Source organism: Amblyomma americanum, chromosome 7, assembly GCF_052857255.1.
Source record: "Amblyomma americanum isolate KBUSLIRL-KWMA chromosome 7, ASM5285725v1, whole genome shotgun sequence".
Classification (NCBI taxonomy): domain Eukaryota; kingdom Metazoa; phylum Arthropoda; class Arachnida; order Ixodida; family Ixodidae; genus Amblyomma; species Amblyomma americanum.
This window is the reverse complement of record NC_135503.1, coordinates 5,740,749-5,747,111: the sequence shown is the minus strand read 5'-3', so window position 1 is coordinate 5,747,111 and position 6,363 is coordinate 5,740,749. Positions and strand designations below refer to the sequence as shown.

The window sequence follows — 6,363 nt, the reverse complement described above, 5'->3', positions numbered from 1 at the left end:
ACACATTTCATCTGCCATTGTTGCAAACAACTTACCAGTATTCTTTTTCTACTTTGTAGAAAATAAGCAAGCAGTATAGCCAAGCATGCTAATGTACAAATCTGCCATGCAAGGCCAACAACCACCAGCCAAGGAATTAGAAGTATTTATGCCCGTTTTCAGTAACAACGCAACAGTCCAAGTGAGTCAGATTGTTTTTCACATAATTTGGCACTACTGCCTGTGATAGCACTGCATTTATTGCTGACCATTACCAGTTGTGATAAAAGGCAGCAGAGGTTCACTGCTGGCAACAATTTAGCTACAGCAGATTTGCTGCTGTAAGTGCCTCTTACGATTTCAGCTACAAAAGCAGTGCCCGAAAGCTGCACATGATGCCACTTTATCAGTAAATCATACATTGAGCAATGTTGGCAACAAGGCTGCCTCCTAGCATCACAATGTATTACCAACTGGTCCAACGTTCTGCGGTACTGAACTTTGCTGACAGTGTAACACTAAACAGGGAACCTTGTCGTGGTGGCCCAGTGGCTTTGGCATTCAGATGCTGATTTCAGGGTTACAGGATTGAATCCCGGCCGCACTTCAGTGGAGATGAAATACAAATAATGCCTGTGTGCTAACAATGTCATCGTGCATCAAAGAACCCCAGATGGTCTAAATTAATCTGGAGCCCTCCGCTATGGCATCCCTCATAGCCCATGTGTTGCTTTTGGATGTTAAGCTCTACATATGACATGCCAATATTTAAATTGGTCAGGAATCAGAACAGAGCCTTTTTATGTAACAGGAGCTCATGTCAGGTGACCTTGCCTTTCACAACAGGAGGCAGACGATGGGCATAGAGGAAAAAAAGAAAAAAGTAAGCCTCTGTTTCAACGCACCATATAAAAATACATAATGCCATTTGGAAATCTTCAGGACAGAGCTTCATGACCTATTTCCAGGTTCGCTGCTCAGTGTGGTTACGATGTGTTCCACTGTACAGATATTAGATAGCCATGCAATACGTATCATCTAGAAAATGACACATCTGAACTTGCATGTGCCAGAGCTTGTGCTGATACCCAACAGCCACAAGTGGCCGTGTGTTGTTGAATATGCTCTTCGTGAAGCCTGTGAAGAACATACACAAAGCATTTACTGTGTACGCATTTAAAGGAAATATGCCATGGGCATTTAGCTGCGACAGGCAGTATCTTGCCTGTAAGTGAAACATCATATCTATGCCGCATGGTTACATGTTATCCATGCAGAAGATGCTACTCAAGCAGTGCCAATGCTTTTGAAACTGCACACAGCAACTTGCCTTACTAGTAAGGCACAGCAGTACAGTTTAGGAGTGAAAGGTCATATGTGAACAACTGGCAGTATCACATGAACTGAGCAGCCAGAGATCTAGTCATATCAGGAACAGCATAGAAGGGAAGAGTTATGGTCACCAAACTTCTGGCTGCACGCTTTCTTCCTTAGAATGGTGCCTAAGACATTAGTATATATAGGCCGCCATCTGGAATTCTGCCATGCATTATAAATTATTTAGAACTGAATTTCTTCTCTCTCAAGTTCTTTCAAGTCCAGGTTCAACAGCTGAACGGTGGCTATGACATCAAAGTACAGTTCAGAACATGTGAGACACAAAGAAACTACGGTATAACCACTGCTTCATCATTTTAATTTACCGCAATAGCCTGCCTGAAAATCCGGAATGGCAATGAACAAACAAGCAGCTATAATATCAGTTTTTTTGTATGCTTCATATGACCTTTACTGAACTCTGATGTCATATTCACTGTTTGGCTATTTAAACAAAACAACACGAGAGGAAAAATTCAGTTATGAATTATTTACCTGGCAAAAGCAAATTGCACATGGCAGCTTGTTTATTAATATCTTGCACATCATTGCAAAGAAAGAAAACGCAACCAAAATTTGGTGCCTAATTGTTTAAAAATTCAGCCGCCCATAGAAAAACTAAGACACAGTAGTTCTCAGCAATTTTTTTTGCAGAGAAAGCTGAAAAAGGAAAGTGGTTTTGCAACGTTAAGCACGTACACAAAATCCAAATGCCATCATAGGCTGTGATGTCACAAGGCGTGGTACAGTGGAGGCCACTTATCGCATGCATATTTGCCGTAATATCCTCTAGGACCACAGCCATGTAGAGTTCTGGCATTACCGCTCAGCCTCAAATGTAATGGCAAGCACAGAGTGAGACGTCGCATTTGTGCTGCGCAAAGACAATACAGTTCTCTGCACATTTATAATGGAAAATTTGGAAGTATTCCACGGTCTAACCCATTTCCTAGCACTGTTTGAAACTGTGGCATAGACACCTTCGTAGTCCTTGTGATAAACTCAGTTTGTCATAAGTCGCCTGTTATTTTTCAGCTCGTGGCAAAACCAATTTGCCATACATTCCTTGGTGCTGTTTGTGTCATTTACGACAAATGCAGTTTCTTTCAATTTAGAGTTCTTTTTGTTTAATTCAAACCTGCATACTGCAATTCATGGGCAAAATAAAAACTGACCTGCAAATAATAGCTTGCTTTGCAACAGCTGAATGACATGTCAAAGCATGCTTTACGAAGCAGAATTAACAAGTTTGAAAGCAAATTCAACTGTTTGCATTTCTAGATATATTTATGCTGTGTTGTGATGAGCTTTAGTAATGTTTTGTTTGCGTACCAGAGAAGCATCAAGTATTTATGCTGATGATCTCGTTCTGTATATTTATGTTGCAAAAGAAGTATAAACCACATGAACAATTAATAAAAAGAGAACATACTGAATGATGTTGTCGTTTATTTCACAAGTCAACTATTATGTGAAGCAACAGTACGTAAGGTAAGCAACATTGTCATCACCTTAAATGCCTTTTTAAGCAGCATGGAACTACCAGCGATGAAAATGTCAGCTAGGTAGTCATCATGTGTACAAACTGACCACCTTCCCCTACCCCAAATGGAAAGTGCACACTAAAGCAGGCTGCATCAAGCTGACCTCTTTGCTTTTCCTCTAACCTGTTATATCATCCTCAACAATGTTGTAAAGGTCTATTAGCTCTGACACAGGAAAATGAGGGAATACAACAAGCAAGAATAAACATATCTATAAAATATTTGCCTAAATCTATACACTACATATCAGAAAAAAGGTTGAGGCATTACTTTCCCGCAAGGTATTAGCCACCCCTAAAATGGCAGCGGATAGTACTGTTGGGAGCAAAAGTGGTCTATAACACTAGTGTTTCGGTTAGACTTGATTACTGTGCCACTTTCCAGCAGTGCCTACTGCCCAGACTGACGAGGCGGTGACTTTTCATCCGGAGGCATATCATTTTGCTTGTTTCAATGCTTGGCGTTCCAGTGTGGTGTAAACGCCAAAGGCACCGCAAAAGCAGTGAACCATGCAACTGCGAGTCTTAAATATGACTTTTGCACATGACAGTACATCAGCAACAACTGCAACACGAATCAGCAAAATGAAATCTTAGCCGGCGGAAGCTCAATACTAGTGTAGTTTAATTTCCCTCCAAAGGCGTAAATACACCTTTAGAAGTGTTAATCAACCTCACTTGTATTTCCTCCCCAGGAACTAATATGTACGTGCTTTTGTGTTGGCATTTCAGTTCTCTCGTTCACATTTCATATGTTGCTGATAGTGCACACAAGAGTGGTGCATTTCAAAATAAATTCAATAATGGCTCAATCAAGGCCAACTCGCAGCAACGAAAGAAGCAGTTTTGTACACCTATCATAAAATAAGCCGTCTTTCATGCAAGCTGCTAGCACACAAGCGTTGGTTTGCTATTTTGTAAAATTACTTGTGCAAATATCATTCACGAGAACACAGATGCACACAAGAGAGCAAAATAATGTATTTACAAAGAATATAAAATTTATTTGTAAAAAATGATGATGCTTGCAATAAATACTTTGCATAAAACAATAATTATATACACCGTTTTGAATAAAACTCTCACTTGCGAGTCCCAGTTATGTAAAGATGAATATTTTCTTGTTCTATAGCACCTGTGGATGAAAAAGATAAAGACAAATAAGTTGCAGCATTCTGCAAGACAGGCGTACACAACTCTTGCTCTATATTTTTGCATCTACATGCTCAACCTGTATCCTAGCAGTTGTGGAGAGCAAGCCACACAATGCTACACAGGTAGCATAAGCCTAAAATTTAAAAATAGGGATTATTAATTCTAACTTGGCTCATTATGAAGCATGAAAATTTGCACAGTGAAACTTCAGCACAAGTCTCACAAGAACTTTTTTAAAACTCATTTCTGTTCAGCAAATACCTCCAGCAGCTCCAGCAGGAAGAAGTACCTGCATATCTGTGATACCACACATCCATGTAGCATGTTAACAAAGCGCTCATGGCACTGCTAATGCTCTACTACAAGCCCATTCGGCAAGGTGCAAAAATCAAACAGCACCTGAAAGTCTGGAATATCTAAGAAACAATTATACCACCCTAACCCAGTACTGTCAAGGTATTTCCAATATGCTTACATCGAAAGACTTTTCAGTTTAAAGCATTCTGAAATAGTCACAAACTTTTTGAAAATTGCCACGCTGAGCTTGGTCAGTATGAACTGTTTGCAGTGTTTACTGTCTGACACTACGTCCATAAACCCAGCTGACCTATATCTGATGTCATTATCATGCTCGCATTATGGCTAATACAAAAACTTCATTCCTCAATGGGGATACCTGTTTCAAATGAAAAAAAATGGGCAAAAAAATTGTTTTCAAAACCATTGTATCTGCTCGTATGCCTCGTTTTCTATGCTGTTTTAAAGTTTCCCTGCTCAAATCCACCGGGAAGTATGTTAAAAAAACTGTTTCGTATACCACAGTGTACCGTAGCGCCCGTCCTGTCAGTCTTTCTGTGTGGTTTGCTTCGAATTTAGCGCTGCTTTTGCCTTTGTTATACCACAGTGGTATTTAGCAAATACTTGAAACATCGTTTTTTTCTCTGTTGCAATTTTCTGACTAGATGCCCATCTTGTGGATCAGATTTCTTCACGACTGTTTTGTCTATTTTGCCCCCATTTGTTTTGTTGCACTTGCAGTACTCCATATATATGATGACAATCTTGGTTTTTCATTTTGAGGGATTGTAGCTTTAGGAGTGGCACCTTGTTTATGGTTGAAACATATCTTTGCCAACTGCATTGTGAAAAACAAAACAAAAAAATGTGTTGTGCTAAAAAAAAATGACAAGGTTGTCATCACGCATAGCATGCATTCAGAATGTTGAATCAGTCTCCTACCACATTTTATCGAGTCTGCAGGATTTCCACAAGGTGTAGAAGAGAAAAATTTGTAGGAAAAGAAGTTCCCCAAATAGAATGCTGAAATTTTAAGAGCGTTAGCTCTTAGTCATCACGTTTCAAGATTTCGTGGGGTCTGCTACCACCCTTGATCACAGCGCCGCCTGGGGCAGCAACTACTCATCATGTTTTGAGATTTCGTGAGGTCTCCTACCACCCTGAGATCAAAGCGCCATCTGAGGCTGCAACTAGAAAACAGCACATCTTGCACTGAGACTTGTAGCGCCATCTACAATAGCGTTGTAGAAACAACCATCTGCCGCATGCCAATGATGACATCATGTATGGTGGATAGAGATGGAACTACGTGAGTATGACGTCAGGGGACGAAATGGCGGCATAGTTTTGGTTTATAGAATCCAAGATGGCGGCCATTAAAATTGATTGTGCCCCCCCCTCACTAAAAAATATCCTAAAATGGATAGGAAAACTGTCCTGTTACAGGACCGCTATACATGTATACATTCGTTGCGCTATATATATACTCCGACAACAGGGACAGTTTTGTACCAAATTTGGTAGGCAAATAAAACCTTATGGGTTGTGGTATAGAAATAAAACCACAATTAAACAATAGGTAAACATTGTATACATGCAATTACTAATTGAAGTGTTACCATATCGCACCACAAGGCGAATACTAGGCCCAACTTGACCCCCCAAACAAATCAAATTCCGTTAGGAACGTATCTTGAGGGGGGAAACTCGACAATGGGTAGACTTGCATCGTAATTTCTCTGATAGATGGCGCTAGGCGGCGATCGTTCCGCTACGCAGCGTGCGTGCACGTGTAGCTGAGCAAGGTGGCAATCCACCCCGTTTCAAAGGGTATTACATTTAGTTTCTCGAGACGAGCGGCGCGTTCTTCGCTTTCTTCATCTAGTAAACCAGACAGCTAACGCTCGTTACTTCAACGTCTTCCAGATCGTGGCGGCCTTTTTGCCCATATGTTCAAAACCATTACTAACATGCAGAAAGCTTTTCTTCAAAATCCATCAGAAAATGTAAGT

General features: G+C 40.4%; 1 protein-coding gene across 12 annotated transcripts in view; it reads right to left on the bottom strand.

The window, feature by feature from the left end:
* Positions 1 to 3,875: 3,875 nt before the first annotated feature.
* LOC144098323 (uncharacterized) overlaps positions 3,876 to 6,363 on the bottom strand; it is a 94,871-nt gene continuing 92,383 nt past the window's right edge. For all 12 annotated transcript variants that reach the window (XM_077630881.1, XM_077630876.1, XM_077630882.1 and 9 more), the window contains one exon: positions 3,876 to 4,034. The gene's annotated coding sequence lies outside the window, so the exon portion shown is untranslated. The remainder of the gene's footprint in view (positions 4,035 to 6,363) is intronic.